This window comes from Prinia subflava, chromosome Z, assembly GCF_021018805.1.
Source record: "Prinia subflava isolate CZ2003 ecotype Zambia chromosome Z, Cam_Psub_1.2, whole genome shotgun sequence".
In the NCBI taxonomy this organism is placed as follows: Eukaryota; Metazoa; Chordata; class Aves; order Passeriformes; family Cisticolidae; genus Prinia; species Prinia subflava.
In genome coordinates this window covers 15,382,426-15,394,777 of record NC_086283.1, presented here as the reverse complement: position 1 = coordinate 15,394,777, position 12,352 = coordinate 15,382,426, and the positions used below count along the sequence as shown (strand labels likewise).

Here is a 12,352-nt window from a genome sequence, read left to right as displayed (position 1 = left end):
AACCAAGATATGGGGCATGATTCTTGTGAAATTGCTGTTTGAGTACCTGCTTCTTTAAATCAGAGCCCTTTTTAAAAATTAGGTTGGTCTTCTAATTTAGACTAATGTCTTTGGAGCTAAAGATGAGATCTTCTACCTCAGTCAACCCAGGTAGAGCTGTCATGGAGACTTTCTTCCTATTTCTTCTATTTTGTGCATTAGCTCAAAGAGAACATAGTAATGCACTGGAAGTTGTTTAAATTTTTATAGAAATATGCATTTGTGAAAGAGTCCACATGAGCTCCTGGCAATGGAGTAGGCTACCCAGAGCTCCTCACCAAAGGAAGTGCCTTTGCCCTCAGGTTGTGAGGAGATCCACAACATCCCAGGCTTTCATAAGCCTGCTGAAGCCAAACAGTTGATTAAACCTTTGTTGGGTTGTGCCTGAGCACGATCTGAATTTGTGATGTGCTGTTACTGCCAGGAACATGGATTGTTATCATGCTGGTGTCCTCCCTCTGGGAGGTGAACATGGAAAAAGCAGACCACGTTAGCAATGACCTGTGGTGGCTGATAGTTGAGATGGGTGTCGACAGATGCTCTCTAGGTTGTGCTTCCATACTGGTCTTAATGGTGATGTTTTTTAGGCTGCTTCACTTCAGATTTTAGCCCCTTTTCACCAGCCTTTCTTATTGTATGTCTGCATGGTCCAACTCTTCTCAAAAGCCCTTCCCTCTCACCCCCGAAGTTATTTAGGAATTTGGTGGGAAGCTAAATCTCCTCTCCCAGGAGATGCTGTAAGCTGTGCTTGTGCTGTTAATGGGTTCAGGCAATGGCAAAATCCCATCAGATCTCTTAGATGAGTCCTCCTGAATGCATAAGGGAACAAGATGTAATGAAAGGAAAGGGCCAAGTCCTCTGTTCACCATATCAGCATGGCCCCATTGATGTCCCTCTGGGAACTTCTGGCAATGTGATAATTTGATTTTTGAGGCTTTGCGTCATCTAAATTATCCAGAAGAGATTTCAAGAGAGAAGGGGCATTTTTATGTGAAGCAGGCACAGCCTTGGCATCTGGCTCTGTCCCATAGATTTCTTAAGGGTCCCTTGTAACACTGTTTCCTATTTTCAGATTACTAAAAGCTGGACTGAAAACTGAACCTCGCCCATAATTCTTTTTCCATTTTGAATCTAGCAAGATAAGTAAGTGCTGTTTTACATAAAAACTAAGCCATAGCAAATTAGACAGATTTATTGAATTATCTCATACCAACATGACTATGTTTCATTGTCACTTTTTTTTTTTTCCACTTAGCAAGATTTTTAAACTCTTTTTAAAAAAAATCTATTGATGCCATGGGGAAATAGCTGCATTGGCTATGAAATAGAGAGGGCACCACACATTGACTGCTCCCATAATCTGCACAGTAAATAATGTGCAAGAGCCTCAAGGATCCTAATTTTTGAATATATAATACATTAGAAGTTAAGCTGTTGCAAAAGCACACAAAAGACTTCCCTCAACCTTCATAAATTCTTATGCTTTAAATTAGAAATAAAATAGTCTCTTTTTCAGTGAAATGGTAGGTCATAGCAGTGCCTAATATTCAGTTCATAGCAAATAGTACGAAATTTCTACATATTCGCTGCATATATTTTATTGCTGTAATTTGTGGTTCTCCCAAGCAGAATAATATTTTTACTTCACTGAATATACCTGTGCGAGTTAAAGGTCTCAGATGTATTCCTTTAAAGTGACAGTTCATTCCTGCTTTATATCAGCACTTTATTCATTAAAAATAAGCATAAAATACAATGTCACCCCTCTTAGCTCTATTTTCAAGCAGTGGGGAGCCAAATCCTGAAGCCCATAAAGGGTTCTCTGTTCACACTTGGGCTCAGAGCACACATTAGCTGCAAAGTGCTCCCTTAATGGGTTTACCTGCGTGCTTCGTTCAGTAAATACCCCCCAGCTGGTGCCAGCCCGTCGCGCTCCGCCCGTGCGGCAGCCCCAGCTGGTGGCAGGCTGGCTTGTCGCAGCCGTCCCCAGAGCACCGCGGGTGCCCCCGGCATCGTCCCTGCTCCTCGGCCAACTCCCCCGAGCAGATACGAGGAGCAGGGTACGTGCGGGTAGGCAGGGATTAATGCGTGCTTGGTGCGGCGCGGAGATGAGGGAAGCAGGTGAGGAGGAGGATGGTTGTGCACAGCTCAGAGGGGGGACACCCTGACATTCAGTGTTACCCTCTGCTCCGCACCTCTCGAGGAGGTGGCCGTGCCCGTCTGCCTTACACTGCAAAGGCGTGCGCACAATCCCTCCCATCCCCCGCACATCTGGAGCATGAGCTGGGGAGAAGGCGTGGGAGCCCTTCACGATTCATCAGTGCGTGATCTCCTCTGAAACATCTGCCTCTCAGCTGAGGTTTGGTTGACTCTCAGTGCTGAGGGCTGAAGAAAAAGAGAAGATTAGGTGAAGGCTCCCAAGCAGTTTTCTGCAGTACTTGCTTTAGCAATCTGTGGATGGGATGTGTCAGAATCATTTCTTTTGGAGTGTTTTAGGAATGTGCCTCAAAGTGTGAGCTGTGCCAGTATCTTTGCATTGCACATGTGAGCGTATGTGCATGTGACACGCGCTTGGGTTAATTATTTAAATCCTAAAATGTTGGAAGCCACTCCGCTGCATATGTGCACATATGTGCGCACACACAGACATACAGAACACTTGCGTTAATTACTTTAGCCTGAAAATGCTAGAAGACACGCCTTGGTTTCTTTTTTCATCTTCTCTTTTTAAATAGCAGATGTTGTTAAAATTTACACCAGATTGTAAAATCTGTTCCAAAGGACCCGTCTGAAGTCTTAACATCTCCTTCCCCTGCTCTTCACTTGCTCTCCAAAGTGGTAGCACTAAAATCCCACCTCTCTAGTTACTTTGTAGGTGTTTTGACAATTTGTAGAGGGGAAAACAAATGTGTCACTTTGTTTGTCTTTGTGGAAATCCTTTTCTGGTTTTGATGGACATTTTACTACAGCATCCAATTGGAGACACTTAAGAATAAATACTATTGACAGAGGCAATTGATACGAAATCCTTCCTGACCGTTCTTTCAATAGCTAAAAAGAAGCGGTGTTTTACCTACCAAAGCGTTATTAAACTCAGCCATAGCAGCTGCTGTCAGCAATATGCCTTGCAATCAAATGAGAAATATGGTAGATACTCCAAGACATGAGAGAACTGCCAAGGCTTATTGCAGAGCAAAGAGCTTTTCAATAAATGTTTTCTCTGAAGAGCATCAGATTTCACTCACTTCTCACAGCTCAGACATGCCTTGGCAATCATGATTAGCCTCATTTGGGCCTGTGGAATCTATTATTTTATAGCTGGTCTCATAGCTGGCAGGATGACAAACAGTTTATTCCTCTTTGGAGAGAGATCGGACTGAAAGACATGGAGCTTTAATTCAGTGCTCCCCCACCTAAGATATTTTTCCTTTCCCACCTATTGCTTAAGGCAAGACATCTAATGTTTGCCTTGATGGCTCTGTCAGGCTTCAGACATCCCAGATTTAGCTCTTTACTGGATGAGGACAAATCTTTAAGAGACTTCATGATTTCTTTCATTTTGAAGTCAGGTAAGGAGGCACCCCCCCCTCCCCCAAATAATAATTATTCCTAGTCAGCTACATTTGCCTAGATATGCCATGTGATATTCCTGTGCATTTGAAATCTCAAAAGGTGGAACAAGTGTGGTAGTTATTCAGGTCTGTTTGCCTGACCCAGTTACAATGGCTGTATGGTCAAAGGGAGTAAGAGGTAGACTCAAACTTGATTACAAGAGCTTTCTGGGGACAGATTTTACCAGACAAGGTTATTTGTTTCCCAAACAGCTGTTTTATTGTGGGTCTTTAAACATTCTGTCAGTTTATCTCTCCATACCCTGTCTCTGAGCACTCCTGGACTGAGCTGGCAGCCCTGGGAATTAAATGTATGTTCCTGCCCTCAAAAACCACACTTAGCAACCCTGGAGCATCAAACCTGCTGCTAGCACCTCTTAGTCCACCTCTATGTGCACAGAAGCCTTTCTTGATGGAGGGGAACAGCATCTTGGTACTCAGCTTGCCCCCAGACCCTTTTTGGAAGGGCACTGTTAAATCAATGTGCTGGGGAAATGCTCAACCATCTTTTTTTTTTTTTTTTAATTTGTTTAGGCTTGAAGCTGTTAATAATGCACAGATGCACAGTAATGCCTCTCCTCCATTTTATAAAGAGGCTTACAGCCTGGATGAGGTTTAATTCATGTCTCTGTTGGGGAGACTGGGTCTCCACATCTCGTTTGTCCTTTGCTGCAGGTCTGCGTTGCAAAAGGCTGATGGGTGCTCAGCATCAGGCTCTTCATTGGCAGCAGGAGCCAGCCACAGAACAAGCACTGCAGAGGGTCAGCCCTGCAGTGCTTACCTCCCTTTCTGGAGCTGCGCTTTCACTTCTTTTATATTTTTTCTTTTTTTTAAATGGGAAAATGATGTCCAGGTGGCTGATTCTGCTATAATTTAATGGCCGCTCACTCATCTGCTGTTGTGCTGGAAACAATATGAGGCCAACTGCCAGGGAAAGTTTGGCTGAATGACTTGTAGCCTTAATTGAATTTTGCACAGTTCTTGTACACTTTTTTTTTTTTTTCTTTTTTCTTCCTTCCCCTCTCGTGCTCACTCATCTTGCTGCCTTGCTGCTTTTTTTTTAATTGGCAAATTTAAAAGGAAAATTCTGGTGGACAACAATTTGAGAGGAATTTTTCTATTTGTGAGGGTGGTGAGTGGTGGCCACTGCTCTGACAAACAATTTGACTAGCATAAACAATTTTTTTGTTTCCCATATTCAGGGATGAATTCATTTTTCAGGTTGCTTTATCTTTGAAATGGTTCTCTAAACATAAAATTTCATTTACAAAACAGATTTATACACATTAAAAAATCAGATATTCCTTCTGAAGATGAAATTTGAATATAACAATTCCTGCTGCTTCTTTTCTTTCCAGTGCAGTATATTTCAGGACTCATTATATCTTAAGTGAATTATCTTTACTTGAGAAAAAAATATTTATCTCTTAGAATAATACATTTAGAAGTGCAGCACAATCACATTCAGTATCTACTGAAGCTGATTAAGTGTCTGCTTCTTCAGAGAAGCCAGTCACTGTGACTGCCACCTGGAATAATAATGAGAGGAGAGAGGCAAAGAAAGAATAGAAATTATTCACAGAATATCAGGAAATCCAAATGTTTGCAAAATTGCTGAGAACCAGCTCATTGTTTGCTCCTCTCGCAGGGCCAGGCACACAGCATGGATCTGTTTCATCCCAAAACTCAGAATCCCCAAGTTTAATTGGCTTCCTGCAGGAGAGATTTCTGGTTTTCCCTTTACAAAACGTTTAAAGGCTTGCTTTTTCTTTTTTTTCTTTTTTTTTTTTTTTTTTTTTTTTTTTTGGAGGGGGGGTGGTTTGGTACCAAAAATTAGGAAATGAGGTAATAACATTTCAGCTCATAGAAAATTTGCCTCAAGGGGACTGTGCCATGGAAAAGCATTTGTTATTACTTGGGTTTGTGGGAGAGTCCATGTGAGAGCTTGGGCCTCTGATGCCTGTCATCCATTATATGAATGTCTTAACAAAATTATGGTTTTCTCCCCAAATAGCCTGACGTTTGATCTATAATACACAAGACATTTTTGTAGGAAGCCATAACTTTTTTGATCTCACAGAAACCTCTAGTGGACAAGGCTTAATGTATATTAGTGGTTTCCTGGGTCCTGAGGACTTTTAAGTTACACTGACAGGTGTTTTAACATTAATAATCCTTAGTTTTATTTTAGTGAACATCTATTAAATTTAGTTATTATGTATTAAAAAGCAGACTGAAAGCACTGACATTTTAAGGAAGCCCAAATTAATGGTTTGAAAGGTTTCACAGATTTATCAGATGAATGGAAATCTGAGGAGGAAAAAAAAATCACTTATGAGAAACGAAAGCTTTGATTTCTGCAGATCTATAGATACCATATTTAAGGATCTAATTTAGGTTGTGGTTCATGAAAGCATAGATTATTGACATTTCCAGTCTCTGTAGTTCACAGCAGAATTAATTAGAAGGTGATAATTTTGGGAATGGGTTACACGAAGCCATTGTTGCGCAAAGTATTTTTAAAGAAACTTTGTTTATTGGTGTTTGGATATTATATGGAAAATGTAGCATGGAATTTAAGCAAGGGAGATTATTCCTCCCTTCTATTAAATACAGGATTAACTCTTCATTTGCTGTAAAAGGCAGGCATGGATCTTGCATAATAAATCCGGACAAATTTTTCCCAGCATTATAGGAGAGAGTCTAATGAGCACACATAGCTACATACAGCTAAGAAGAAGGAAGCACTCTGTTTATTGAAATCTTAAAATAACATTACAAACTAACTCCCACTACTGTAACAGTTTAAACCTAAATAAACTTTAAAGCTTAGTTTGCAGAGTAATTTTTGTCTGGTGGAGAACTCCATCAGAGAGGCTCGAGTTTGAATTTTCTTTTGTAAGAGAAATTGTCAACCACAGGAAAGATAATTCATGGTGATGTACTTGATAAGAATAATTTCTTCATTCCTCTGGCTGGAGAATGAAAGTCTGAATGCTTTACATTCAAGTGTCAGGTTGCTTTTGGACTGCAAATTCCGGTAATGTTAATGGGGTCTGTTCTCCATTTAAATGCATTCTAGAAAACCCGTCATGCTGAGGGAAAAAAAATCAAAGTAAAGGAAGACTTGGCGGCAAAAAATGGAAAAATAGCAATAGTAATATGTATTTGTAAAGTAGTCTTAGAAAACGTTATTCTTTCATTCTTTGTGTTTTCTCCTGAGCCAAGACTCAAGAGGTTTTCTCCTGTTGCAAATTCAAACTTTTCACATTAAAAGCTCAGAAAATGAGTGTTTCACTGGGACTGACAGGGCTGGAGTTTAGTTGTGACTTGGGGACAGCTTGATGTGGAGGTTGGGGATAAAGGCTGGTCACTGTGTCTTCTGTAGAGAGGATAGTTGCAGTGGAGGGAGTGAACCCCAAGACCATTGTATTACTGTTTGGTTTCCTTTGCCTACAGGCAAAATATCATTTGGCTTTCTGCTAGCTACAGCTTGCTGCAGTGGACGTGACTGTGTTCCCATTATCAAGGCATTTGGGGTCTGGTGACTGCCCACCTGCACTGCAGCCAGGGACTCCTGGCTTTCCTAGAAGGAGTGGGTGGATGAGAGAAATGGTGCCATGTACTTTGTTTTGTGTCTGTGCTGTACAGAGTGAGCGCTGAACTTGGCTGTGTGGTCTCTTTTGTGACTTTAATTATGTGTGGGGAGAAGCAAAAGAAGCAGAGATGGGTACTTCTGCAGCATGTTAAACTTCAGGTTTCCAGAACATGTCGTATAAATGCCAAGCTAGCTCTCTTAGCTTTTCTTCTGGTGAACCATATATGGAGGTTGAGTGGGTTTGAAATGCAAATTTTTTTTCAAACTATTTTCATATTTTAATGGGGCTTTGAGCAACCTGGCATAGCGGAATACGTCCTTGCCCATTGCTGTGTTGTTAGAACTGTATGATGTTTAAGGTCCCTTCCAACCAAAACCATTTGATGATTCTGTGATTTTCATTCCCTGGGCTTTAGGTATTTTTATTTCAGATTTGCTGCTGCCCTGAATTTTGAATGTGTGTTTTGTTTTTTTTACTGTGACTCCAGGACTCAACCATGCCTTCAAAAAAGAAGTGCACCTTCGCCAGTGAGCAGGCTCTACATGGGCATGCTTTGCTCTACATGCACCTTGGTAGATTTTCAGCTTCTCAAACATATCCCTGTTCAACCTGTGTGTAGGACCCATAGATGGGGCTGTGTGTTAGGGAGAAACACATTAATTGCTTTTCATCTTGTGGTCAAGTTGGTTGTGGGTAAAAGATGCAGCAGCCACATCATGAAAAACACTCTCAGCATGGCTGAGAAGCTGCAGCTTGTGCTACTAAGGTCAACCTCAAAAACCTGGGTTTTTTAGTCCTTCTGTTTTGTCATTAACTATGTGTTTAGTACTAAGTGTATTAATTATTAGTCTGAGTATATTAAATCAATCAGATCTATGAGGAACAGGAGCAGGGAGTAGATGTCACCTATTCCACTATTAAACATCCACCCTTAAAAAAGTAACAAGTGAAACAAACAGCTAGCAAAGTACAGGGCGCAAATTTTTGCACTACTTTTGCAATTGCCTTTTAACATTCCCCTACTAACATTTTCTCTTTTTTCCCAGGAGTTTTATGCTGCTGTTGTGTGGGTTTGAAGCAGTGCCAGGGAGACAGCTCTCTATATGGCTCTGCCACTGTGTGCCTGTGCCTTAAATAGTTGAGTGCAATTCAATGTGGCAGTAAGAAAATGAGCAGTTAATGTTGTTCAAGTGTTAATTGTGCCAGAGTGTGTTTTCAGAGCTTCGACACAGCAATACTAAGAACATTTAATTAATGCTTTTGTGCAATTTCTCTGAACGGGTGGCAGGAGCCTGCTTGGGGACAGGCTGTAGTGCCTCATGATTGCATGCTGTCCTCAGTTTTCCTTCCATCTAAAGAATCATGAGAAAGTCAGTGTGTGTGGAAAGTCTTGTTAGTAACTCCCCTCAGACATAGCAAGCGGTCCTTGATTTCTTTTTGGCCTCTGGCACTGTTGAAGTCAATGGCACTGGCAACCACTGTAGGGAATCAAGGTGAAATACCCTTGTTCTCCTCCTGCGCACTGACAGCAGGAATGGAAAACCTCACTATAAGAGTAAAAACTATGTATGCCTAGGGGTTTTTTTTCTGTGGAACTGTGTAGGAAACTAAGGTCCACTCTGTGCTGTTATCTGTACATAAGCTCTGTAGATCAGCACAAGCATTACAGAGATGTGAAACTGTCTGTAAATGAGCAAAATTTTAAAAATTCCATCAGTACTTTATGAAGACTGTTTTGCAGTGGTATGTTATATAACTGAAGGGATAATCAGACTCTAATTAGATCCTTTTTTTTAATATGGTTCAATGAGCTAAATCTTCCAGCCTTCTCATGGAACTTGTCTGAAAAATATGGCACCCCTGTATAAGCTGAGTAATTATTGAAATTCAAAAGCATTAATTCTTAAATTAGCAGAGGGAAAATATGTATTTGCAATACATATAATAGAAACACCATTTAGGAGGTCACCAAAACACATCTGTGTCTGGAATTATAAGAGAGCTGGATATGGCACTGAGCGTTAATAACACATATGAGTTATTCGGGGTAAGGGTAATTAATGCTTCAGGTCACTAGGATCAGCTGGTCACAAATATATTATCTCCTCTAGAAGCTTCTCTCTCCCTGCTTTACAATATCACGCAGTTGTTTGAATGCATTACAAAAGCTTTTGTGCCTTTGGAAATGTAAATTACTACCTTCCATGCTGCCAGAGGTACTGTATACCATCAGCCAGATGAATCAGTGTGAAGCCATACATTTGGGGATCTGTCATGTTGCCTTCTTGCTTTTGCCAGGGACATTTAGTGCTTTCCTGAATACCTTACTTAACTGTGACCAGCCACAGCCCAGGATGGGGAGAACAAGTGGTGTGTGGGTTTCTCTGATTGCTGAGTCTGGAGCTTTTAAATATTGCTGGCTCCTTCCCTTGCAAAACCAGATTGCACTCAAATGCAGTGTGTCTGGTCCCTAGAGTCCTGACAGCCACATGTTGAAAACATTTGCCTTTAACCTTAACCTGTTATGAGGTAGAAAGGCGCCTGAATCAAAGCCCAGGTAAAAAAGGCTGTTGGAGTTTGGAGACGCTCGTTCTGGGAGCTGCAGTTGGCTCCAGCTGTATGCCTCTCTGGACAGGGACGTGTAGATCCATATGTCTAGCCAGAGCATTTGCAGCCCTACCCTGAAATTGTTCTTCCTCCAAGCCTGCAATTTCCCATAGACATGGACAAGACTTCTGAATGCAAGGAGTTCTTCAGTGCCAGCATCAGAAGACACTTGGCAAGTGTCTCGGTCTGGGAGGGGCTGGAGCAAACTCTGGGCAACAGAACCAAAGCATGCGTGGACACTGTCACGTTCCTGTCTCCAGAGATATTTCAGCTGTCAAAGCCATCCTGGTTTGCTGGCATGTTCTCACTTCTCCCTCTGATATTTCATGGGGCCTGTCTTCTCTTACATTTTGGGGAAGAGGTCCCATGGAACCAGCAAACCGCAGGGCTGGGGGTGCAGACGCTGTTGGGTCCCCACCATGCTGGAAGAAGTCAGGGCCTGTGCCACAACTGCAGGAGGCTTATGGATAAGGACCCCCAAACTTTCTTGCAAGAAGGTTGTTAGGTATAAAAACTAGTACTGAGTATTTAGGAATTAATAAGTGCACTTCATTTATGTATTCCACTTGAAAGGGCTTTCTCCAAAGGTACACAGTCTCTTCAGCAGCATTATGATGCATGGTGAATGATTCACATTAAAATATCCAGCAAGTTCTGGGGTTGGGCTTTAAAAATAATGCTTACACATTTTTTGTCTTGTTAACACTGTGAATCTTTGGGATCTTATAAGTGCTACAATGTTTCCAGTGCTTTTTTCCTACTCTTACTAAAGTGTGTTTCTCCAAGACAAAGGACAGGACTCTACGCACATCCGCGGACATGCCTCATTTGACTCTCTTAAGTTTTCTTTTCAAATCATAAATTAATGTTCTCCTGTTTTAGGTAGGGATCTTTGTTTTACAGGATTTGGGCAAAATATATGAAGATGTATATTATATAAAGTTTCTCCCTGGAATTTTTTATTCTATACATAAAACCGTATCAGTCATATTTCACTTTATAGGTATTTCATTTTGCTCTGTGAAACTAGTCCAAGGTTGTTGCTGACAAAGTAGAGTCCAGGGGGCTCATTACATCCCAAGTGTTGGGCTGTTTTTTTCTTCTGCCAGATTTTTCTAAAGTTAAAATTTACCTGTATTTTGTTCAGCTTGTCTGCATATTATCCAGTGTATATATCAGAGGACAGGATTTTATATATATAAATGTTCACATACCAAAGTAAATTAATATATCTTCCTTTTCTTATGAAAGAGGTAAAGAAAAGTATCTGGCCAATACAGTACCATTAATCTATTCTCTTTTCTCCTTTCTCTCTTTACCTCTCTCTCTACAATAGAAGTGGAACAAAAAGGTAATTAAATACCTTTCAAATTATATATATATATTACTTATGTATAGGCTAAGTTATTTAACAGTTTAACGTTTTAGTTGAAATACTTTGTCATTAATTCCTCACTACCTTTTTGTTAAAGTTTATTTAGTATCTCTGCTGCTCAACTTCACCAGATAACTCACATTTGCTGAAAAGTTTTTGCCAGTGCCACCTTTTTTTTTTTTTTTTCATTGAATTTCTATTCAAAGGCTTAGATAACTCATTTTCCTGCCCCAAAGAATTTGGAAGGTGTGCATACTTATGTACGTGCATAAGTATGTCTTACTATGGCATAAAAGCCTCTTGGAAAAGGCACCCCTTTTTCAGCAACTCTGCGTGGTTACTTAGACTCCAATGGATCTATATAATTTTTATACTGATTATTAAATCTGATTTTCCTCCTGTCTTGCTCTCCAGACAACATTACCAATCTCTGCATTTGCAAAAAATAACCAATTATGCTCCGAGCAGGAAGTGTGAATGTGGGATCCCATCTTGCCAGCCCCGTGCTGCCAGAAGTGCGCGGTGGGATACTTCTTCATGCCTCCCTGCCGCCCGTCCCATCGTCATGGTTTCTGTGCCTCTCGCGGATCATGGAGATCAGCGTTCCAAATAACCAGCCAATATTCTCCCCCCCCCCGAAGCATGTGCAGCGCCTCCCGGCCAGGAGGGTGCTGATGGGGATGGCGAGGGCCAGATTTGCTCTGCAGCATCCCTCCTCTTGCCTCCCTATCCATCCAGCTGGCCCCTTGGTGGTGGTGGTGTTCCTGTGGGGCCGAGGCCAGCCAGGCAGCGGCTGAGCCTCTTCCCAGGTTTTGGGTGTGCCCTGGCCCCTGTCAGCCCTCCCCGAAGTCTGAGCAGCAAAGCATCCCAGTTAGTCAAACTGCTCCTCTGTGCTCCTCTCATGTAACAATAAAAGGTATATGTTTTTAAGTTTGAATTACTACTATATTTAACAGGACATTTTTTAACTGATTAAAATCTAGACATTGGGTTCCTCTCCAGCAAACTTTATTCTTTTCCTTCCTTCTTTCCTTTCTTCCTTTCTTCCTTGTCTTTTCCTTTCAGCATCCATATGTCATTCGTTTTTAATTGTGTGGACTGCATGTTTCATGTGTCCTGTA

General features: G+C 41.3%; 1 protein-coding gene across 8 annotated transcripts in view; it reads left to right on the top strand.

Annotated features, from left to right (window-relative positions):
- The window catches only part of ADGRL3 (adhesion G protein-coupled receptor L3), a 491,700-nt gene that overhangs the window by 304,305 nt on the left and 175,043 nt on the right, over positions 1–12,352 (top strand). The gene's annotated exons all lie outside the window — the stretch shown is intronic.